This window comes from Cupressus sempervirens, chromosome 2, assembly GCF_028749045.1.
Source record: "Cupressus sempervirens isolate cs-2001-9-10 chromosome 2, ASM2874904v1, whole genome shotgun sequence".
NCBI classification, from domain to species: Eukaryota; Viridiplantae; Streptophyta; class Pinopsida; order Cupressales; family Cupressaceae; genus Cupressus; species Cupressus sempervirens.
In genome coordinates this window covers 647,902,034-647,928,756 of record NC_143119.1, presented here as the reverse complement: position 1 = coordinate 647,928,756, position 26,723 = coordinate 647,902,034, and positions in this window count along the sequence as shown.

Here is a 26,723-nt window from a genome sequence, read left to right as displayed (position 1 = left end):
AAAGACACTTCTCTTGGAAGTAAAATCTTGTCACTCTTGGCTAAGCCCCAAATAACTTTATACCTATGGGAAGTGAAGGTGGAGATTTGGGTTACCATCTCCTCCTGTATATGTGGCATTATTTTATTCCATCTATAGATTTGGGCCTCACGTAGCTTGTGTATATTGACGACATCCTCTAGTTGATCTTTGTACATCCTAGTTGAAGCCTTAATCAGATTGCTAATATGTTTGGTGTGCTTCAGTGTTCGAAATCCAAAACCAAAACAAACATCAAACATGTTCAAATGAGTGAAATGGTGAGCTAAACATTTAGTAAGAAAAAGTGGTTGCAAGTAGGTCCTCTTAACCTACAATTTTATTTGCATAAGTCCTTGTACTTGGCCCAACATTTGAGATTCATTGGGTCTTTTCTTTCGTATACCACAACATTTTCGTTAAATTCTTGTGCTTGGTCTTACAATTGGATTTTATTTTGTTCCTACCATGTCCAACAAAGTCAAACATAAGAAGGTGAAGTTATCCAAACCAATTTCCTACAAGGAAAGAAAGAACCTAGTAAACAGTGATAAACAATTTTGATACTCCATCAAAGACATCAAAAAAAAAGAGGATAGATAAGATTGTTATGACAAAATTTTATACAATGTCAAACTTTGAGAATGGTCCACTTTCCCAAGAGTAAACCCAAGATTTTTCTTTCCAGAGAGAGAAGACTAGTCACCCACATAGTGACCATATCACCTTCATTTTCCACATCAATCTATTGCCATCTCATCTTTTTTGAAGCTTTTAGTCTTCCATTTGTGAACTTTTCTCTAGAGTGCATGATCATTTGAACCTTAATCCTTAAGTCCAAGGACATCTTCGTCAATACCATCTATTAAAAAATGAAACATCAAGGGAGCCAAAAAAATTTCAAATTCAATCCTAAGTAGCAAGACTTCTGAAATTATAACACTAGACCTTTATCCACAAGAAAACATCTATCATAGTTGCACTCACTCAGTTGGGATCACAAGTCCATCTCCAAATGTTGAGTCCTCTATTCAATGTCCTATCTTGCCTAAAGATCATTTTTCCATCTTTGGTAGCAGAAAGATACTACTATCCTATATTACACTTGGTTTGCAAAATTAGAAGGGTCTCTTGTTCACACTTAGGTTGTCTTATGCTCCAGTAATCTTGAATGCTATTATAGATCATGCAACCCTTGAGTTATTTCCCTTTTTGTCATATAAGATTCACTTGCTCTCTTACAATTTCTCCTTCCACGAGCTTTCACCCATCATTTTGGTCACAATTGTATGGTACACACATGGTCCAACAGATTTAGGTTTAATCACATGTCTCATTTATTGGAATCACTAAGATAATAAGAGATGGAGAATCCATTCCCTCCTCCACCAACCTCATTGGCGAATACATTTCCCCTAGTACAAACTTTTCTATGCCTAGCTCAACATCCATACAAGAACCTAAGAATCCCTTTCAAAACATCACTATAGGTAGTAACGCACATGATCAAGAAGAAGCCTACCAAGATGAAGATTCCGTTCAGAATGATAACATTCCTAATGATGTTCAAACATTTCTTGCAGACCCACACAACTTGGAAATGTTAGAAAAATCTATTAGAGTAAACAAAACTGAGATCTTCTTGAACCTTATCAAATATGGTGTTAATGTCCCTATGAATTTTGATGAGGGCACTTTGTTTAGACAAATCACCAAAGATGGTGCTCTAGTGTTGCTAAATCCTACCATAGCACAAACATCTAGTAAAGGAAAAGAACCAGCAGTGGGAACCAATTCTATGCCTATGTCAGCTCTAGAGCAAGCCACATTCCAATTAAGTGCATGACACATTGAACAAATCATTAGTGTTATGCCCATCATAACTACACATACCAGTATCCCATAGTCAACCTTGATAGGTCTAGCTGTAGGATGCTTGAACATTGAGCAAGTACCTATCCAACAAATGACAGTCATGACATAACCAATGTATTCCTCTTATCTACACATGCCAACAAATATGTTGAAAATGTCTATGTCGATTCTGATATCTACATACCAATACAATGTTCAAAGTGGAACACCACCACTTCATAATCCTCCACCACCTTACAATCCTTTAAGCAACTCATACAAGTTTGGAGGTGGATTCAACATCAATTCACAACCATCACAGATACAACCCAACTAGGATCTAGCCCAACAATTACATGAACTTTGAAGTTTTGTCCACGATATGAGAAACAAGGGGTGAAAGATTTCTCTTTTGAGGATATTTTCCCTTTTCCATTTGCCAAATCTATCAACATGATACCATTTTCGCCAAAATTTGAGATTCCTAAATTTGACAAATACAAAGGAGAAACATGTCTCGTCACACATCTCAAAAAGTTTTTTTGTCTTATGTCAAGAAGTTTCGTATAGTGAGGATTACCTTAAGATAATTTTCACACGAAGTCTTGGAGGCCCTACACTTGAATGGCTAATGAACTTACCCAGAGGATCCATCACTTCCTTCAATGACTTGATAGGAAAATTTGTTGCACAATACTCATATAATATTGAACATTATGCTTCTTTGAGTGATTTTTGTAACACAAAACAAAGAAATGGGGAAACATTTTCTCATTTTCTACAAAGATAGAGACACCTTGCAAATTGCATGCCCTAAAAAATTAAGGACTCACACCTTGTAGACATATTCATCAAAAATTTGGTTCCAGAGATGTCCTTAGTCCTAAAGACTTTGCAACATTAGTCAAGAAAGGAAAGAACATCGAAAATGGACTCTTAGAAAAGGGTTCCATTAAACATTATCATCATCAACTAGTAAAATGAACCACAATGGAAAGCTGAAATTTTGGTCCAAAAAAAAAGGCATTACCCATGATGGTGCCATTGATGTCAAGAGTGTGCAAAATCTTCAAGGTGGAAACAATAACAACAATAGCTATTGTCATCAAAAAAACAATAATCCAAATCATGATGCTCAACATCAAAATCAAAACAAAAATCATAATAATGAACCACCTCACAATCAAGCATAGTTCTTTCCTCGCAACAACAATGATACTAATAACAACTATAATCATGACTATGACCAAAATAGAAAGTTCACTAGCTTTTGTGAACCCTTAGTTGTCATATTCTAGAAACTCATAGGACACAATTTGATGGTCTTTCCCAACATAATACCTTTTGACAAAAATTAACCCAAACCCAAGTGGTATAGAGATAATGAATATTGTAATTATCATCGCATCAAAGGACATCACACTAAGAAGTGTATCAAGCTCAAAATTTTCATTCAAAACATTGTCGATGATGGAAAAATTAATGTTGAGGGAGGACTACCCTCTAAAAATGCTAAACTGAAGATCTTTCAAAAGCCATTCCCGGACCACAACAATGACAATAACAATGGACACAAAAATACAAATAATGTCAATCGAGCTTCCACGTCTAATGCACTCCATTATGACTATTCTACTAATCACATATCAAGATTTGACTAATTGTGTGGAAAAATAGAAACAAATGATATATGTGGCTTTGACTCCATGTGTGGATGAATTGAAGAGGTGGACACCTCTGTCAACACACTCATATTACAAGTAGTTGATTGTGGTGCAACCATTCAATGGGGTCACTTTGCAAGCTTCCACTTCCAATCCTACTAATCCATCAGTTTTGCATGTGCCTACTTTGTCATCCACTTCATAGAGACCTGCTTATCACTATGATGTTCTATCTTAGTTAGGGAAGACTACTACACAAATATCCATTCTAGAGCTTCTCACCACCTCACATGTGCACAAAGAAATCCTTGAGACCTCTTTTAGAGGATCGTGTCCTTGGGAACATCAATTCATCTCAATTCACTGTCATGATAAAAAAAAAACTGCACAATAACACCTTGTCTTCATAAACAAAGATTTTTGAGGACCTGATCACCACCATAATTTGTCTCTCCACATTGAAGTCCTTATACAATGACACAAAATAAAATGAGTCCTTATAGATAATGGATCTGGTTTAAACCTATGTACATTGAAGATGATCAACTTCTTGGGACTTATAAAAGACCTCCTAGACATCAATTTAAAGATAACCATTAAAGCATATGATGAGAGAGAAAGAGAATCAAAAGGGGTTATAATGCTACCACTATAGGTCAGATCAACTGTAATCAACATTGAATGTCATGTCCTAGATTTGGACTTACCATATAACATCTTGCTTGGTAGACCTTGAATGCATACACTAAAAGTGAACCCATCTACTTATCATCAGTGCCTAAAATTTCCCCACTAGGGAAGAGAGGTCACAATTCCATGAGATCCTTTGCCTTTTTCTTTTTGTAATAGATTGGAAGTTGCACCAATGAATTTTTGTTCGATTAGTGATTTTGCTAAGGTCATACCTAAATTTCTCACCATAAGTGAAACTCCTTCCACAACAATTCTAGAAGCACTCAATGTTGATTCCAATTCCCATAAAGGAAAAGAGAAGGTTGAAGCCATCAAGGGTAATACTGCAATGAAGAAGGTTACCTTTGCCTATCAAGGAATTAGAGAGTATGAGTTTGAGAATGCCTTGTGCATTGGACAACTTCCACTCTCTCCTTGATCCTTTGGTAAACCTTCCCAAATACCTCCCTTTCCAAATAAAGACACTGTGGTTGTTGATAAAATAGCCTTTGAACATTGTGGTTCTTTTAGTGATGAACACATGGAGTCTAATATCTTAGGTTGGATATATTATGACGGTAAAGATGATCTTGTGGAATTCCCTAAAGATAAGTATGTCAAGGCTCCTCCTATCATTGAGAACATGGGATATCACAACACATACCTTGGACCTAAAGAAGATGGAATCATAAAACCCCTTGAGCCTACTAGCGATCCTGAAGGATGAGGTTTGGGCTCCATTAAAACCAAGGTGTCCTTTTCTAACAATTATTGCATGGTTGAACTTGATTATGAGACTGAAGAGGAGGAATTCTTCAAAGTACCTTTCCAATACATTGACGATGACCTAGATACCTATGTCCATGCCATCACCATAGCCGACCTCTCATCCACCAACATACCCCTCACTTACCTTGACATGATATATTGGAACCTTTGAGACACACCACCAACTATCAATATATGTAACTCTGATAAAGCAGTGATGACCCTTTTTGGCCTCAATATCCAAGATTATAAACATGAGATCCAATACAATGAGGAAGCCTACTTTGGTAGCCGATTCAATTAACTTAGTCATAAAAGTGAAAAAGATAACAAAAATAAATAAATAGAAGAAACATCCTCTAGTGAAAACTCTTTTGGGGCACTCTTAGAAGAAGGAAAAGATAAACAAAAGGATGCATCTTTTGGTGAAAACCTCCTAGAGATGCTACAAGAGGGAGAGGTTGACTTGCCATTATGAACACTACCACCAGAAAAGTCTTCTATATTGAATGAAGACACAATTCCAGTTAACTTAGGTAGTATAGATAATCCACAAATAATCTACATTGCTACTCCCCTAAGTACAAAAGGACAAGAAGTGATGACTTAGATCATACAGAAAGGAAAAATCAGTCATGGACATACAAAGACATGCTTGGCTTAGACACAAACTTAGTTGTGCATCACTTAGTAGTGGATCCAAAGATTAAATCTATTAAAAAAAAAAGTTAAAAAGATGCATCCTAAAGTAGCACTCTTGGTAAAAGCATAACTATAGAAAATGTTAGAGGCAAAGTTCATCAAACCTATTAATTATCCTAAGTGGGTTTCCATCATTTTTCCTATAGGGAAAGCCTCTGGGAGCATCAACATATGTTCATATTTTTGAGACTTGAATCTCACATGTCCTAAGGATGACTTTCCACTACTCAACATAGAAATTATAATGGATTTTATTGTTGGACATGAAATTTATCTCTAATGGAAGGTTTCTATGGTTATAATCAGATTAGAATTGTAGAAGAATATCAATACAAAATGGAATTTACAACCCCATTAGGAACTTTCTATTATCAAGTCATGCCTTTACACTTAAAACATGTCGGTGCCACCTATCAACATACAATGACCACAATCTTCCATGATCTTCTGCATGTAATAATGGAGGACTATGTTGATGACATCCTAGGAAAATCTAAGACACGAGATTCACACATTGGTATTCTTACCACCATATTTGAAAGTTTGGAGAAATAAAAAGTTTGCCTTAACCCTAAGAAGTGTGTTTTTGGGGTTTAATTTAGAAAGTTGTTACATTACATAATGTCAAGAAGAGACATTGAGGTAGACCCTAGAAAAGTAAAAGCCATCATGGAAATGCCTCCCCCTACTACATTGAAACAACTCCTCAGCTTTCAAGGGCGGTTACAGTCCATCAAATGGTTTGTGTCCCATTAAGTGGATAAAGTCCATCTACTCCAACACTTGCTTTGAAAAGGCACCAAGTTTCAACAAGATTGCCTATGTCAGAAAGCATTTGCACAAGTCAAGATATATCTAGCTAATCCACCAGTGCTAGTTCCTATAATCACAGGTTAATAATTAATTATTTACATTTCGGCTACTACAGTTACACTAGGTGATCTTTTAGCATAGCTAGATGATAATGGAAATATGCAAGCTATTTACTATCTTAGTTGAACACTAGTTTTCTATGAGTTGAACTACAGTACTATTGAGAGAGCTTTCTTGGCTATAGTTTTTTGCACATATAAACTACACTATTATACACTTGATCATACTACTCACCTAATTGCTAAGATAGATCCTCTCAAATATTTGCTATCAAAAGCTTCCCTCACTGGCTATGCTACAAAATGGGTCTCAATTTTAAGTAAATTCGGCATTGTCTATATAGACTAAAAGACCATAAAGGGACAAGCCATTGTTGACCAAATTGCAGAAGCTCCCCTTCAAGGAGACCATCCTATCATAAAAGATTTTCTAGATGACATAATTATGATTATTACCCCTAGTACGTAGTGGTAGCTCTATTTTGATGACTCTTCCACACAGGAAGGATCAGGGGTAGATATCTTGTTTGTTACACCACAAGGAGACCTTATCCCTAAGTCTTAGAAAATTTCATTCCCTTGCACAAACAACATAGTTGAATACAAAGGACTAGTAACAGGGCTATGTCAAGCTATTCGATTGAATATCAAGGGCCTACTTGTTATAGATGAATATCAAACAAAGGATGAAAATTTGTTACCATATCGCTAGATAACAGAATATCCTAAACAACATTTCACTGAGATAGTATTTCAATAGATACTAAGGACAAATAAGAAAGTAGTAGATACCACGGCTACCATAGCCTCCATGATCACCATGCCTAAATATAGTCCCAAGTGTGAATTTATTGTTGAGAATCTTTTTCTTCTCACTTATGAGAAATTTGAATTAGAGCTGGTGTGTGAGATTGTCAATCTTGATTCTCCATTGTACTTTGACATTTTTTCCTACCTTTTTCATAAAACAATCCCATTAGCTCTTTCCACAAACCAAAGTAAAACCTTCAATCATCACACTACTTGCTACACTATCCTAGGTGACACACTTTTTTGAAAGCACTTTGACAGAACCCTCCTTTGATGTCTCAATTCAAATGAAGCTAGAATGATGTTAGAAGAGGTTCACCAAGGAATTTGTGGGGCCCATTCTAGTGGACTTACATTAGCCAAAAAATTCCTTGGAATGGGTTATTATTGTCCTACTATGGAAGTTGATGCCTATCATTTTGTGGACTGATGTGTTCCTTATTAGCAACATGAAGATTTGATACACACTTTTTCCCAATACCTTCAACCTACCATCACACTGTGGCCCTTTACTAGGGTTTTGATCTTGTTGATCAAATATATCCAAATTCTACAAATGGTCATAAGTATATTATTGCTACCACCAAGTACTTCACAAAGTGGGTTGAGGCTATCACTTTAAGCTACACTACTAGAAAATAGGTTTTGAAGTTCATCTTGAACTACATCATTTGTCATTTTGGCATCCTCCAAGACATCATAACTGATAATGAGACTCCTTTAAAAAATTAGGAGGTTGCCACATTGTGTAGGAAATTCATAATCACCCAGCATTTTTCCACCAAATACTTTCCCGAAGGAAATGGCAAAGTCAAAGCTACTAAAACTATTTTGAAAATCCTCAAGAAAATCATTGATGCAACATGCCATGATTAGAACCTCCAAATTTCTCCCGCACTTTCAGCCTATCACACCTCCATCCACACTCCTACAATAGCTACTCCATTTCCCCTTGTTTATGGCTCTGAGGCTGAATTACCCATTGAAATTGAGCTCCATTCGATTAGAATCTCTCTCAAGAATCTCATGTTTGACTAATAATACTAAGTTTCTCCCTTGCAAGAGCTGCAACTCCTTGATGCAAGATGCCTCACTACCATTAAACCAACTCTGTGTGTATCAACATTTCCTTTAACTCTAGTTTCAAAAGAAGCTCAAACCTTGATAATTTGAGGCCGGTGACCTAGTGTTGTAGCATAACATGAAGAATCTCTAGAACTAAGAAAAGAAAGGAAAGTTTGAAGGAAATTGGCTTGGTCTATTTATTATCACAACCAAAAATGGTTTTGGGAATATAATATTTCCATGTTAGAGGGAGATCCACTCCTTGAGCCTGAAAATATTTAGCACCTCAAGTGGTTTTATGCTTGAGTTCTGTATTTCCTATACACTATTGCTAAGCTCTTCAAAAATCCAAATTTTCCTAGAAAATTCAAAAACATTTGCAAAAAGTTCCTTAAAAAATTGTTGTGGTGAAAACCTGTATCAGGCACCAGGTGTAAAAAAGAAGAAGAGATCCATTATCAATAAGACTTATCTCACTTCACCATGTTTACTCCATTTCATCCCATATTTGTGTAGGAGTCCTATTTGGCTCACACTTTTCATACATCCAATAAAATATCTCTTGTCTATGAGGCCTCCATCCCCTTCCATTTTTCACCAAGCCTCTAGTCTGTGAGGCATTTTCCTATCAAGTCTTCACCCTACTCCCATTTATTTTGAGCTTTTTTCCCACAACAGTGACTATAACAAAACCTACAAAAAATCTCCATTAAGACTAAACAACTCGAGAAACTTGTTCTTTCTACAACTATTGCTAATGAATCCTCAATACAATACCTTAGACAAACAAAACTTCATAGGATGACTCCTTCCTATAGAAACAACACAAACTTCGCTCTCAGAATAATGTTCATGGTAGGAACTCTAGACTGAATGACTACTTGGTCATGTGATCTCTTTTTGTTGATTTCATCTTTGTGTGTTAGTAGTAGCCTTCTTAGCTATGGCTTGATCTTCCATATCTTGGTATCCCTTGAATGGCTCCAACTGACTACACGTGTCATTTGCAAAATGATCTAGTTTTTATGCTTTGGTACATCTATGTCAGTTTCCAAGTTATAACTATTCAGTACTTACTAGGGACACCGAGTTAACACACTTTCCCACCAAGATCCCTAATAATAATTTGAGTGTTCCTAGACCTCTCTAGTGCATATATTGTTAGAAACAATAGTCCACCAAGACAACTGAGAGTTGGGGGGGTGAATAAGTTATCCAATGATAAAAACATTTATCAACTTAAAAAAATCTTATACATTCCACCAAAGTAAAAATCAACCATAATACGATGCACATAAATAATTACATCGGATAAGTTAACTAGGGAAACCCTTGATTAGAGGGAAAACCCGATAGGAATGATGCCCACAAGATGATGTCATAATATAAATATTCCTTTTTAGAGGATGGACCCTATTAGGAGTTTATTACAATATTTAGTACATATGAGTCCATGTTAAGAGACTTTGAATCCTTTTTAGGAGATTCCAACCCTAGTAGGAGTTGTGCCAACCCTGTTAGGAGTTGTAGTAAAATGTATGCAAGAAGAGCCCACTGCCCAAACATGCAAATTCAATTACAAGAAGAGCTCATTACCCAAACAAGTAATTTACTATTAAGTTCCTCTTTCCTCTATTCTGTAAACTAAACCAATCACTGTTAGACCTTGTAGACTAGGTCATGAACCTCAGATCCAAGTATCCAAGTTCAGATCACTTAATAAAACCCTGAAAATGAAGATTCCTTCACCTTTTCTCTACTCTGCTCAAATTCTCATTTCACTCTTTGTGCTACTTACAATTACTTCACTTTGTTGATCATGATAAATGAAAATGTCCCTCCTTTATATCAAATCCATAAAATAATTCCCTAAGTTGGCTATTACACCTTCTCAATTAATTATTATAGGACCACATTGAGAACATGTTACACTCAACGATAACATTAATCTTCCACCTTGCAACTTGTTGGTAAATAATTTTTTTCTTTATAATTATAACTCTCAAATGCTCAAACTTGGAACAATATCTGGTTATAAATAGTTGAAAAGCCACTTATGGATGAATTGTCTTTTCTCTAAATTGGTAGGTACAGCTCCCTAAAATATAATTTCAATGAATTATGTTTTTCTCCTAAACTAATTCATGGTATGTTCTTGACCTGAGAGCAGAAGAGGTAAAACCAAGCTAGACCTAAATATAATCTAACTTAGGCAAATACATTTTTTTGAATATCTAGACAAGTTTATGAATCCACACATCTTACGAATTCACAAAGCTTAACTAAGTAATAACTATATGGAGCTAAATTAATCTGAATCTGAACTATGACTAACAAACAAAGAATGCTGAAGGGATTTCTCTTTGAATGAACAAGGACACAACCTATCACAATCATTCATTGCTTCAAAACAACGAAGTCAAACTCTGTTCTTTCCTCATTTCAACTCAAACAAAAGAGAAAACATAAAACTAAATCTAATAGAAATTGGAATAGAAAATAATTGATATCAAATACCATTTAATTGTCTCTACAACAAAAAGTACTTCACACCAAAAATTTGCTGACCTTTTATTAATCTTTCAATCTCATACATATACAATTTCGAGATGACCGTTACAATGGAAGTTTAATCGATTCATCTTCTAAAAAATGACAAATGACAAGGCACCAATTTGTCATATTACACTAGTTACATAATAAAACAAAAAAAGGAGGCAAAATGTGAATCACTTTGACTTCTTCCCCTTTTCTTCTTTTTCTCTATAGGCCTTGGCAACAACTATGATTGGGATGAGCTCTTCATGCCTAGGCACGCGTATGTTGGTATACCTTAAGAGCCATTTTGAATGATGTCTAGCCAATTCCTTCACATCATTCATTTGATTTGGTAGTTCTTCTTTGGCCAAGTGTATGTATTCACTGAGTGCCTAAAGTTCAGTAACCCTATTTTGACTACTAGAAGATACATCAGACAGACTATTCAGAAACTTGGAAAAGTTCTCATTCATGACATTGATCCCAATGAGTGCTTTTCCTTGGCCACTAGTCTATGAGTCTGTATGTAATCCCCTCATAAGTTTAAATCCTTTGTCTCATGTCTTCTTCACCTTATCCTTTGTTTCTCTAAGCCCTTTGTCTATAGACTGGATCATCTTAGTCTTAAACTGCATGCTTTGAAGCCACTCAAACAAAGGTTTGTCTCTCTTTGGCAAGATTTTTGCTTCAACCACTTCCTTGGCCTTCATCTAGATGATCATCCTTAGGAGGGAGATGCAATCATCACACTTCACCCTTTCTCCAGCTAGAGTATTGCTATTTGATATGATGTTATCTTTTTCTATTTCCAACCTTAAGATAACATTACCAATTTTCTCTACAATGGTGGCTCCTTCTGATTTGAGCTTCTCAATTCATTCTTTACCAATCTAACCGAAATTCCTATCTTCTTGGAGTTGAGAGATGAGGGCTTGAATCTCAGCAGCAGTAGGATTTTGGGTCACTGATACTCTAGAGATGGCTACCAATGGAGTGACTAATTGTCTGATGATCCTATTAAATTCTTCTATCTTAGCCTTCATTTTGGTCTTGGACAATTTTAGACTTTCTAATTGTCCCTCAATCAACTCATTGGTCGACTTCCACAAGCCAACTTTGGTGTCATGCCTAGCTTCGCTAAGGTCCATAGAGTGCAGAGTAAAATCATCCGTAGTCATGCCTTCAATCCTTCCTCCTTTGATAGGGTTGGCTATCTCCATTGTTAGGTGCTCTGTTTCCGAATCTTGCCCAAGTATAGACAAGGTTTTCTGCTTCTTTACTTTTGCCAATGTAGATCTAGAATGAACCATGAGAGATACAATATCTTTAGTAGAAGAACTTTCATCCTTTCTTTTCATCTTCCTTTCTAGAGTATCTTACAATGAGAAGTCTATACCTATCACCTTGGAGGTCATCCCATGCGATTATATACTAAATATTTTCTTCTTAACTGGAGTTATTATCACAATAATTGAAGAGAAGGGATTCTTTAGATCTTGAGAGATGAGCTTAGAAGAAGTTTGACCCTTTTATACTTCTAGAGTTTTATTCATTGCCTCATCTGACTTATTAGACTCACTACTGCTACTCTTTTCATCCCCTAAGTCTACTATCTATATTGAAGAGCCACTTGGTTGCAGAAGTGTAGCACTTGCTGGTGGAATGAGACTATGATGAGGAGAGGGAACATGAGTAGTATGGGGAGAAGGAATTGGAGAAAAATGAGGTGATGGAATTGGAGAAACATGAGGTGATGGAATTGGTGTGACATGGGGGGATGGAATTGAGGCAGCCGTGTCATCCTTTGGTTCCTCCATCTTCTTTTCCTCAACACTAGTCTAGGTTCCAATGACTAGGAGGGAACCATCATGATAGGTCTTGACTATGGTGACATTCTTGTCCAGAGGTTGATCACCTCCAACTAAAGGTTGAGCTAGCCCTTGAGTGGAAGCTATGGTCATGCCTGGTGTAGCACTATGAGATGAAGTAGGCATTACAACTATTGGAGAAGCTTGAATGGCTGCACCTTTACTCTGACTTCTTTTTGTTGTCTATTCAACCCACTTCCCTATTCTCTTGATGATCCTAGCCATCATAACATCTAAATCCTCCTCAGCATCTACATAAGGCTCTGAACTAGTAGGAATTCCCCTTAACTTAGTTAAATATGTATTGCTATACATATTTTTTCCATCATCCTCCAAGCCTTCTACATCAAAATTGATACCATATGTTTTAATCTGCTCCATTGTGAGCCTAGCAAAAGCATTATCTTTGCTTTCAAGTTCATCTTTACATTCCACCCAATAGTCTTCAACAATGGTAATGTGTTTGATCACACTGCCAATCTATAATACCTCTCTCGCATATCCATTCAGATCGAACATAGGTCTCATGACCTCATATTCCTCTAACTTTTACTTAGTCTCAAATACTTTGAGCATATTTTTAACATTAGAATGAGACTCACAATTGTAAGCTCCAACCTTCATAGGGAATTCATACCCTTTCTTCTTAAAGCTTGCGCTCAGCATGTTCACCTTGATCGCTTGCCTCATAGTCTCTATCAACACAATCATATCACTTGGGTACTTGGACAGCTTCAAATAAAATCCATTGAAAGCTACAAGACATAAATATGAGAAGGATGGGAAATGGGTAAAGTAGCTACCAAACTGACTAATAGCCACCATTGCCTCTGGGCTAAACCTCCTCTCCAAGCATCCTTGGAATCCCCTGCAAATTCTTATCATAAATGCGTCATTAGCCTTTACATAATTTGTATAACTATTTCGCAATTGTAACATGGATAGAACTCATAGCTTTTCACATCATCAGGAAAGTTCTCTATTCTGGGAAGGCCTAGCCACAATTATAGAGAAGCTAACATATAAATCAGGAAAAAAGGCATGTAAAAGATGTTGTAAAATTTTGCGGTGTTAAGGGCTCTGGATAGATGCTCACTTATCTCATAGGCCCAATCAACATACTGTGTATCTGAACAGATAATTTGTACTAGAAAGAAAAATTGTTCAACAAAATTAAGTGCTTCTTCCTCACCTTTCAATCTATGTAAGAGAACCAAAATATCTATGATCTCGGGCTTGAGATCAGTTCCAAATAGAGTTTTAGGAACCTTACTCTTGGCACCCCACGACTTTTGAAACCATGATCTCATAATTTCTTTTCTCCACACCATTTTCTTCAAGGAGAACTCAGACATTACTCCTCCTACTATCAACTCAAAGAACTCTTCCCATTCTAGATTTCAGAGGCAATTTACTACAGTTTTCCTATCAATAGAAATTAGAACTGTATGATCAGGCAGTAGAATTTGTTTGGTATCCTAGTTGTAGTGATTTATGAATTCAACAATCAACTCAGGAGCTTGAACCGCCACCAGAAACCCAGCTGCCTCCACTAGCCCACTTCCTCAGAGCTTCTTAGTTATAGGATGAACTGGCTCTGACATCAACCTCCTTAGAAAATCTTGCATGTCATAGAAATGGAGCGAGGTGTTCGTGAAACTCTGCAATGTGGACTTGATTCCATTTAGTGCATCAAACCTAGTGAATCTAGTTGCCATTCTATCGAAGTATAAGATAAATTGAAAATTCAAATTTGGATTAGGTACAAGGAATTGAATTTTCAAAATAGAAGATTTGAAAATGTTGCAAAATTTTAATAGCATAACAATTCAAGAAAAAGCGGTGATTTGTAAAACCATTGTTTCCCTCTATATAGGAATTCTAATCCATCCGTTAATTTTTAGGATCCGCACCACATGAACAAATTAAAAGATAAATCTATTAGATTAGTAAATGTAGGAGTTTCTAATGGACATTTCCATGTCTTTTCACTATTTCTGTTGGCCTAACAATAACTTTTATTTATTTCATACTTACCTTCCCATTTTTCACCTAGTTCTAGAGAATTAAGAACAGAGTATTCTGTAAGGAAATATCTGCCCAGCCAAATTTTTCTCACTACATTTTTCCAACTGTGATTAGCTTGTTTCCATTATCATCTTAAGGTGTCTTATGTGTAATTTTTGAACCCAATTTATTTAAAAAGTGTATTTCTCTATGAATGTAAAAAATCACCCTCATGGGTTGAAAACCCACAGAGGAGAAGGCGATCTTTAGTTTTTTGCTTTAGCTTTATTTACCTTCTAACTCTTGAGTTAACCTTTTCTTTGGATTTAGAAAGTCACAAAAAGATTGTGAAAGTCGAAAGGGGGCCCACTTCTTTTCTTCTTTCCTTCACAATTGCTTTTAGCAGAAAATAAATTTCATGGATCGCAAACCTGCCGAGGAGAAGTCATCTTTAGGTTTTTCACTTAAAGTGATTTCAAGCATCATGATGAATCCCAAGTGTTTCTCAAAGTACAATACTACAATGAAAACAAAGATCTTTCATAAAACAACTTGTTATCTTCTTATTTTGATCCATGATCTTCATTTGTTAACCATTGTGGGGAATCACCCTCATGGGTTAAAAACCCATAAAGGAGAAGGTAATATTCAATTTTTCGTGAGTGTCATTCTTTCATGGGAAAAAGTAAGACAAGTCGTGAATAAGTCCAACTTTGTGAGAAATTTCATAAAATGCAAGAATCTCCATCAAATTAGGTACTAAGCTACCCATACAACATCAAGGAGAAACCCACCCAGCTGTGAAATGCAAGAGAACAGAAAGATGGGAAACCTGATGGAGAATCTTTTCACCTAAGGAGGAAAGACTAGAATTAAACATACCTAAACCAAACTAAAACACGAAAACTTTCCACTTTGCAAAGTGTGTACAGGATAAAAAGTGGGGCAACAACTGGCTCTGACTGGGGACTTGGGGGGGACTCAAAATCTCTAGTTTTGCAAAGAAAATAAAAGGTGGCAACACAACAAAACAAAAACATGAGAAAAAAAGGAAAACAAAGCAAGGAAAGGAGACCTTCTAGGAAAACATAGAAAGAAACTAAACCTAACTATAATACAATACAAGAGTTACTTGTTCTTAATTTGCAATTGATAAAGTTTCAGATCCTGGCCATTATAGGTCAGGCATAACACTTTGTCATCTTGATAAGCCAATTTGAATGAATTATTCTCAAATGCTTGATGAATTCTGAATGGACCTTTCCACAAGGTATCAAACGTTTTATGCGTACCTTTTGGAGCACTTTGCTTATCCCAGAGTAACACATTGTCTCCTACCATGAATTTCCATGGTCTTTCCTTCTTATCAAATAAATCTTTAACATGCATCTAATGTTGTGTGATGTGGTCCATGATTTCTTCTCTTTCCTCCTCAAGCTTGCTTAAGTACACAATTCTCTTCTCTAAACCATCTTTATAAATATCATCTTCAATCATTGTTCTAAATTTTATTGTGGCTAATTCCAACAGTAATGGGAGGTTAGCTTCAGTTCCATATACTAATTCAAATGGAGATATGGCGATTGCTCTTTTAGGTGTCACCCTATCTACCCACAGTGCCTCATGAATTTTCTTATGCCAAGTCTTTTGATTGTCTGAGACCAACTTCTTCCCAATATTTATCAAATTCTTATTACTAGACCCGACTTGACCATTTCCTTGTGGGAAATAATTAGATGAGTGACTAATAGTAATTCCATACTCAAAGCAAAAATTAGTAATCTCAATTGAAGAAAAGTAGGTTGCATTATCCATCACTAATTTGATAGGAACACCAAACCTAACTAGTATGTTCTCCTTAATGAATTCACACACCACTTCAGAAGTAGTTTTCTTGGTCACTTTAGCTTCCACCCACTTAGTGAAGTAATCGGTTGCAGTTATCATATACTGGTGGCCAACACTAGATGTTGGACTAATAAGACCAATAAAATCAAGACCCCATTGTTGAAAGGGTCCTTCAATGATGACATGCCTTAATGGTAGAGCAACCAATTGAGGATGCCCAACAAACATCTTACATTTTTCACACTTTGCCACCCAAGAATAGGCATCTTTGAACATCCCAGGCCAATAATAGAAATATCTCAATGTTTTGAAAGCTGACTGAGGATGAAAAATGCCCTCCACAAGCTTCATCATGGAATGTTTTCAACAACTTTTCTTGCTATTGTTTATCTACACATCTGAGAACAGTGCCATCAAGAGCCTTTTTAAATAATTTGCCATCCCAAATTACATACTTAGTTGCTTTTAACTTGAGATCTCTTCTTTGTCTTGCACTTAGGCCCTCCGAACATTCTCCATATGTTAGCAGATAAGTAATATTTTCAAACCATGAATCATGAAGACCTACTACTAACACTAGTTGCTTTTCTTCTAATTCTTTTGATTTTTCAACGATCTTGTTTTCTATAGTTTCTTTACATAATGCGTTACCCCTTACCAGCTTGGTAGGCTTAATTTCTATATCCTATTCTTGTGTCTTCGCTATCCATGCTCCTCTGGCATTACAACCTACATCCTACTGTGTCAACACACTTTTTCACAGCTACATCTGGGACATAAATGACATAATGTGAATGCAAGATATAGAACTGAAAATTTTTAAGCACTTTGACTACTGTAAAAGCATGCTTCTCTATTTGTGAGTATTTCAATTCATGATTTTTCATGGGTATGCTCATGAAAGCTATTGGGGCTTGCACCCCTTCATCATTGTCTTACATAAGTATTGCTGATAAAGTATGTTTATAAGCATAATAGTAAATGAAGAAATCTCGCTTATAATTTGGGTGACTCAAAACTGGGGCATTAGCAATAGCAATTTTTATATTCTGAAAGGCCTGCTTTCCCGCCTCATTCCATTTGAAATTTGAAATTCCCTTCATCATATCCACAATATGTTTAGTGGTTTCTGCAAAATCTAGTACAAACCTTCTGAGGAAATTCACTTGCCCAAAGAATGACTTAACCTCTATTTTGTTTGAGGACAAGCTTAACCTTTGAATGGCCTTTACTCGTTCAGGATCAATTCTAATGCCCTGATCTTGAGACACTATATGACTAAGGAGCTTTCCCTCTATCACACAAAACTAATTTCTTTGGATTGAGTGAGATTCCATGTTCTCAGCATCTTTGTAAGACTTTCCTTAAATCTTCTAGGTGGTCTTTTCTCTTTTTTGAAAACATGGTGAGGTCATCTAGATATATAACTATAATTGAATCCTTTAGATCATCAAATGTTTTTCTCATACATCTCTGGAATGTGGCACTAGCATTGATGAGTCTAAAGGGAATTCTGTGATATGCAAACATTCCCCAAGGAGTGGTAAATGTCATCTCGTGCTGGTCTTTCTCTTCTACCTCTACTTGATTGTAACCTAAAAATCCATCAAGCATACACATCATTTCAGATCCAACCATTATTTGTAATAAGTAATCCATATTGGGAAGGGAAAAATTATCCTTCAAAAACACCTGTTCAAATTGTAGAAATCAATGTAGATTCTTATTTCTACATTCTTCTTTCTGACTAGTACTATGTTAGCTATCTAGGTGGAGTGATGGATGGGGTAGATGATTCTTGCTTTCAACATTTTATCTATCTCCCAAAAAATGGCATCTATGAATTTAGGATTATAATTCCTTTATTTCTACCGGAAAGGAATCGCATCAGGTTTGAGTGGAATTCGATGTTTTACCTCCCCACCTCAATAGCTTTTTAGATCCTTGTAACTTCAAGCAAAAACATCCATATATTCCATGAAGAGTCATTTTGTAGCTTCCTTTTCTTCAAATGAACAACATTTTCCAATGTTGATCATTTTAGGATCATGAGTATCTCTGATATTTACCCCTTCATACTCTCCAATGGTAGGTCCCCTTTCTACCCTCTTCTACTTTATGTAGGCATCATGTCTATTAAACAATTTTTCCAAGGCTACAAAGTATGGGGGAATGATATTACCTTGTAGTTGAACTTTATCATTTTGATTCTTCTGAACATCAAAGCTTTCATGATTATCATACTTGGATTCATGTGCAGAACTAGATTTGTCATTTTCTAGGAACAACTATAAGCTCTTGTCATCTTCAAAAACTTGCCAGGACTCCACATTGTTTGGAACAGAAGCTCGATACACAATTTCAATTTGGTATTTTTTATCCTTGAATTATGGGTGGGGAAGTAGCAAAGAAGTAGACATTGCTAGAGAATTGGCTTTGGTGTTCATCTCCCTTGGCACTGCTTTAATGGAAAAGGCATCTAGACCTTCTATTTCATCCAAAACTCTATTTCTATAGTTTTTTAACTTATAATTTTTCATAGAATATTGTCCTTTAATTTTCCTGACGATGAGTTTTGCATCACCCCAAGTTCCCAGGATCTTTGCTCCTCTTTCTTTTGATGATATTATCCCCAATAACAAAATCTTATATTTTGCAGTATTATTCATATTTTCAAATTCTAGTTTGAAAGCCAAGGGCTCAAGTTCTCCCTCAGGGGGTATAAACACTACACCTGCACCAGACCCTGAGGAGGCACAACTTCAGTCAAATTCAAGTGTCCATATGCCTATTACATCTTTGTCCCCTTTCAAAATTCCTGTGCTTTGATCTTCATCTCTTTGTTCATCTAAAGCCTCTTCAATAAATAACATGTAGTTACCAAATTCTACCTCTTGATAGAGGATTTGGGCTTTAGGATCATCTAATTTTAGAACCATGAATTTTGCCTTTTCTTTGGGTTTTAACTTAACTTTGTTATTCTTGATAGGTATAACTGCTTGGGACTAGTCTAGCTTAATTTATCCTCCTAAGTCTCAGCAGAAAATCCTGCTTAAAAGAAATCTATAGCTCACCAAAATATTTGCTACTAGGATGGTCAATAAGAGTTTCTTCTCTGGATGTAAGGCCAAGGCTACTTGAGCATCTTTGATTTTCCCAAGCAAAGGGACTTGTTTGGCATCCATAGAATAACACCTCCGACACACTTTAGTAAGGTTGAGACCCAGGGCTTTAGCTATGGAATATGGCATAACATTATCTGATGCACTCGAATCTATTATGCAATTACTTAGTTTGCACCCATTAATATATAGTGAAATATAAAACGGGTTGGGTTTCTACCCAAGGGAGGTTGCTAAAATAGTAGAATCCTCTTGCCTAAACATATTAGATGTCAAGGTTTCATACTCTTTTTCAATAGTCACATTATGATTCAAATCTGAAATATTCCCTTTACATTTATCTACTAGTCTTTTTAATTCAGAGGGGTGAGACTTCAAATAGTCTATAGGGGAAATTTGAATTTTTGATTCTTCATTGAATTGGATGAAATCAAAAGACATTTTCTCCTTACCCATTTTTGAAGTGAATACTCCTTGATCAATATGAACATTACTTGTCGAAGGACTAGAATCATTCTTGTGAGTATGACTGGATGATTGATTCTTTAGCCTTTGGCCCCGAGTAAGCACTGTATCTAAAGTTCCATCAATGGTTGCATAACATTCGCCTTTTGGTTCAGAATCTGATTCATATTCTAAAAATAAATTTCTAGAGTCACCATTTGGATATGAATCAGATTCTAAACAAGAAGTTGCAGTGTTCAATTCATTGGTAGATAACAACTACATCATACGAGAAATCTCTGGACAACTCTCACTATAATGATCTGTGGTCAAGTGAAAGATGCACATGTTTCCTTTCTTTGGTGTTGCTTCAATTTGCAACCTAGGTTGTGAGCCTATGAGTTGTGGATATTTTTCATCATTGTTCTTTCTTGACAAATTTTGATAATTTCGCTGATAAGAATTACTAAATCCAGGTAATTATCTTTTTACTGCTATCAATTCATTCGACAATTTTTGTATCATCTCATCAGATGATGTAGTATTATTGGAACTTCCTTTAGTTTGAAGTTCTTGCTTCCATTTTCTTATGGAAATCAAATCATCTTCAAATTCAATTGCCTTCTTTTGTGCATTTGCTAAATCTGTGGGATGTGCTCTTCTCGAATCATAATTCACATCTAGAGGCATCACACTGATAAAGAATGTTTTCAAATTACCAGTTGTGGGTCTATCAATAGTTGGAATTCTACTAATAATCTTATTGAACTTGGCAACAAAATTTCTCATACTCATGGTGGATTTAATTTTAATTGAAGTCAACTATGTTAACAAGGCATGTTCATCTTTTGCGATTTTGAACCTTGTCTCAAAGGTCGTTCTCAGTGTATCCCAATCAATTATTGAGCTATCATCTAGATGATAAAACCAGTCTACCACACTATCTACCAAAGTTTCCATGAATAATCTTACAACAACATCCTCATGCCCAATAGCTAAGATGTGAGTAGCTGTAAAGAAGGCTTTAATATGTTCATCTGTAGTAACCTTCCCATCTTCTAAGAATTTTGGAAAATTCTTCCTTGAACTAGTTGGGAGGGGATGATAAGCTATTAGTGCTAATGGTCCTGTTGTTGTGGCCCATGGAACAACCATGATTGTTCTTGCAATGTATGGCAAGAAATTAACAACTAGGGAAGTAATAATTCTGTGTAGGGCCAATACTTGAAAGGTAGAATGTGAAGTACTAGTGCCTTGATTCCTAATAGGGGAAGGTGGTTTGCTTTGACTTTTCTTTTCACCTTTTCACTTTAGAATGTCTAAGATGGGAAAACCAAGCTCTGTAAGTTTATCAACAATAGGGTCTTGCCCACCCTATTCCATAGTACTTCTGAGGAACCTTGCTTGTTCCAGGATGATATGTTAGTTTTGTCTTTGAGCTACTTGTCTCAGTTGTCTTTTTGCTCTTCGGATGTCCCTCCTTTGAACAACTCTTTCTAAAGCTGCAACTCTTCTTTCTTCTTCTTCCAATATTTGATTAGCATTCCTACAATGCTCAACATTCCTCCTATGTCTCCAAACAAATGTATTAAGGGATGAAATTATGTCTTCTAGATCATCTTGAAAACCAAGGTTAGGTTAGAGCACTAGAATAATGTTTTCATGAGGTAGTACCATTTTCCTCATGACAGAGGCTTTTTGGTTAAGTGACTATTCGTATCCCCAATGGAGTCGCCAAAAATTTGTTGCTAAATAGATTTCTTCTTTTTAATTATAACTCTCAAATGCCCAAACTTGGAACAATATTTGGTTACGAACAGTTGAAAAGCCACTTATGGATGAATTGGCTTTTCTCTGAATTGGTAGGTACAACTCTCTAAAATAGAATTGCAATGAATTATGTTTTTCTCCTAAACTAATTTGGGGTATGTTCTTAACCTGAGAATAGAAGAAGTAAAACCAAGCTATACCTAAATAGAATCTAACTTAGGCAAATAAAAATTTATGAATATCTAGAAAAGTTTATGAATCCACATAGCTTATGAATTCACAAAGCTTAACTAAGTAATAACTAATATGGAGCTAAATTAATGTAAATCTGAACTATGATTAACAAACAAATAATCTTGAAGGGATTCCTTTTTGAATGAACAATGACACTACCTATCACATTCATTTGTTGCTTCGAAACAAGGAAGTGAAGCTCTGTTCTTTCCTCATTTCAACTCAAACAAAAGAGAAAACATAAGACTGAATGTAACATAAACTAGAATGAAAAATAATTGATATCAAATATCATTCTATTGTCTTAGCAACCAAAAGTACTTCAGACCAAAAATTCGCCGACTTTTTATTAATCTTTTGATCTCATACATATACAATTTTGAGATGATCATTACACTAGAAGTTTAATCGGTTCATCTTCTCAAAAATGACAAATGGCAAGGCACCAATTTGTCGTATTACAATAACTACATAATAAAACAAAAAAAAGAGGCAAAATGTGAATCACTTTGACTTCTTCCCCTTTTCTACTTTTTCACTATAGGCCTTGACAATAACTATGATCAGGATGAGCTCTTCATTCCTAGGCATGTGTATGTTGGTATACCTTAAGAGCCATTTCAAATGCTCTCTAGCCAACTCCATCACAACAATAAGTTGATTTAGTAGTTCTTCTGTGGCCATGTGTATGTATCCACTGAGTGCCTAGAGTTTAGTAACCTTGTTTTGACTACTAGAAGATACATCAGACAAACTATTTAGAAACTTGGAAAAGTTCTCATTCATGACATTTATCCCAATGAGTGCTTTTCCTTGGCCACTAGTCTATGAGTCTTTATGTAATCCCCTCATAAGTTCAAATCTTTTGTCTTGTGTCTTCTTCACCTTATCCTCTATTTCTCTAAGCCCTTTCTCTACGGAATGGATCATCTCAGTCTTAAACTACATGCTCTGAAGCCACTCGAATAGAGGTTCATCTCCCTTTGTCAATATTTTTGCTTCAACCACTTCCTTGGCCTTCATCTGGGTGATCATCTTCACGAGGGAGATGCAATCATCATACTTCACCATTTCTCCAGCCAGATTATTTCTATTTGATATGATGTTATCTTTTTCTATTTCCAACCTTAAGATAACATTACCAATTTTCTCTACAATAGTGGCTCCTTCTGATTTGAGCTTCTCAATCCATTCTTTACCAATCTGACCAAAATTCCTATCTTCTTGGAGTTGAGAGATGAGAGCTTGAACCTCAACAATAGTAGGATTTTGGGTCATTGATACTTTAGAGATGGCTACCAATGGAGTGACTAATTTTTTGATGATCCTATTCAATTCTTCTATCTCAGCCTTTATTTTGGTCTTGGAAAACTTCAAAATTTCCAATTGTCCCTCAATCACCTCATTAGTCGACTTCCACAAGACAACTTTGGTGTTATGCCTAGCTTCTCCAAGGTCCACAAAGTGCAAAGTAAAATCATCAGCAATCATGTCTTCAATCCTTCCTCCTTTTTTAGGTGCCTTGTTTCTAGATCTCACCCAAGTATAGACAAGGTTTTCTACTTCTTTACTTTTGCCAATGCAGATCCAGAACAAACCGCGAGAGATACACTATCTTTGGTGGAAGTACTTTCATCCTTTCTTTTCCTCTTCCTTTATAGAGTATCTTCCAACCAGGAGTTTTTACCTATCACCTTGGAGGCTATCTTAAGTGATTCTATACTAAACATCTTCTTCTTAACTGGAGTTATTGTCACAACAGTTGAAGAGAAGGGATTCTTCAAATCTCAAGATATGAGCTTCGAAGAAGTTTGGCCCTTTTCTACTTCTAGAGTTTTCTTCACTACCTCATCTGACTCAGTAGACTCACTGCTACTACTATTTCCATCCCCTAAGTCTACTATCTGTATTGAAGAGCCACTTGGCTATAGAAGTGTAGCACTTGCTGGTAGAACAAGACAATGATGAGGAGAGGGAACTAGTGTAGTATGGGGAGAAGGAATAGGAGAAACATGAGGTGATGAAATTGGTGTGACATGGGGGGATGGAATTGAGGCAGCCATGTTATCCCTTGTTTCCTCCATCTTCTTTTCTTCAGCACCAGTCTGGGTTCCAATGACTAGGAGGGAACCATTATGATAGGTCTTGGATATGGGGACATTCTTATCTAGAGGTTGATCACCTCCACCTAAAGGTTGAGCTGGCCCTTGAGTGGAAGCTATGGTTACACTTGGTGTAGGACTTTGAGATGAAGTAACAACTGATTCTTACTGGTTCAAGTATCCAAAGACATTGTTCAAACAACATCCAACAAGAGTCCTCGATGACTTTGTCCATCACATATACTCCCCCATATAGGAAGCATAAACATTCAATCTAAATAAACAATGGTGCTCTATTACACTATATTGATGCACTCTTGCATCTTCTACTTTGATGTAGGAAGGGGCATAAACCCTAGCATACCTTGCAATTACTCAAAAGTATCTTTGGAAAGAGGCTTAGTGAAAATATCTGCAATATGCTCTTTAGTGCTCACATACTCCAATCTAATTTCCTTTTCTACAAATTTTTCTCTCAACATGTGATAATTCTGGATTCTTAGACATATTTACTATGGTTGTGTTGTCATAATGTATGACAACAGGTTCACTAAATTCTATCCTTATATCCTTCAACTTTTGCTTCATCCAAACAACTTGATTACAATTGTTTGCTGCTACAACATATTCTACTTCCACTTTACTTTGAAAGGTATAATCCTAGTTCTTGCTTAGCCAAGAAACCAATCATCCTCCAAGAAAGTTGGCTCCACCACTGGTGCTCTTTCTGTCATCCATACTGCATGTCCAATCAATATCAGTATAGGCACATAAAGTGAAATCATTAGATTTGTCATACCACAATACAAACTCATATGTTCCTTTTAGGTATCTAAATATCCTTTTGACTGCTGCATAATGTGCTTCTCTAGGATCAACTTGAAATCTCGCAACAATTCCAACTACATTTTCTATATCTGGCCTTGTGTGAGTTAGATATTGCAATCCTCTAATCATAGATCTGTACTTCTTTTGCTCGACAATAGATGTCTCATCCTTTGTAGACAAAACATGTCCAGTTACCATAGGTGTTCCAATAGGTTTACATGTTTCCAAACAAAACCTTTTTAGTAAATCTTTCAAATACTTAGTCTGAGAAATAAAGATTCCTTCTTTATCCTGCACAATTTATAATCCTAGAAAATATTTCATCTCTCTTATCATACTCATTTAAAATTCCTTCTTCATTTCTTTTGGAAACTTGTCACTTTCATCATTATTTCCTCCAAATATGATATCATCAACAAATATTATCAAAATCATCAATCCATCATCAATTTCTTTCCACTAGAGATTAGTATCTGCCACACCTTTGTTATATCCAAGCTTTGTCAAATACTTGTCCAACCTTGCATACCAAGTTCTAGGTCCTTACTTTAAGCCATACAATGCTTTATTCAATCTACATACTATGTCCTTGTCATCTATCAAAGGACAACCTTTAGGCTATTCTATGTACACCTCTTCTTCAAGTTCTCCATTTAGAAATGCTAACATGACATCCATCTAATATACTTTGAATTTCTAATATGCTGCATATGTTAAGAATAACCTTACTACTACTATTCTTGCCATAGGAGCATAGGTCTCATCATAGTCTATTCCTTCTTGCTGTGAGTAACCTTTACATACCGATCTTGCTTTGTTCCTTACAACTTCACCTTGCTCGTTTATCTTTTTTATGAATATCAATTTAGTTCCTGTCACATTCTTGTCTGCTAGTCTAGGGACCAATTTCCATGTCTCATTCTTTACTACCTAATCTAATTCCTCTTTCATATCTTGTTTCTACATGCTTCATCTGCATTCTTAGCTTCAACTTGGGATATCAAACATAGTTCTTTATTGATTCTGCTTCTTGTTATCACACCTTTATCTTTGCTTCTAATGATTTGCTTGGGTGGATGATTCTTTGTCATATTCTTACCTGAAGTAGGAGTTGCTATCTCAACTCTTAGCTCTACTTAAGGTTCTGAGCTTTGTTCCTACCTTGGCTCTCCTTCATTTTGCAAATCATTGTTAATCTCAAAGAATACTTCATCATTCCTTGGTTTAGTAACAACATTCTCATCATCTGAATTGTAATAAACTATTCTTTCTTGTGTCCTAAATTTCTCATCAACTCTTACATTATCACTTTCCATAATAGTTACCAAAGCTATCTCTTATGATACTTTCTCTTCATTAACCAATCTAGACTCATTAACATAGTATTTTAAGGATCTTTCCATACTTGATCTAAATTCTTCAACTTTATCAAAAAGTGAACTCTTTCTAATTTTTCTTATCCTCTTAGGACATCTACTTGAAAAATGACCAAACTCTTTACATGTCCAACAAAAAAAAATTTCATATCTTCTGGGTC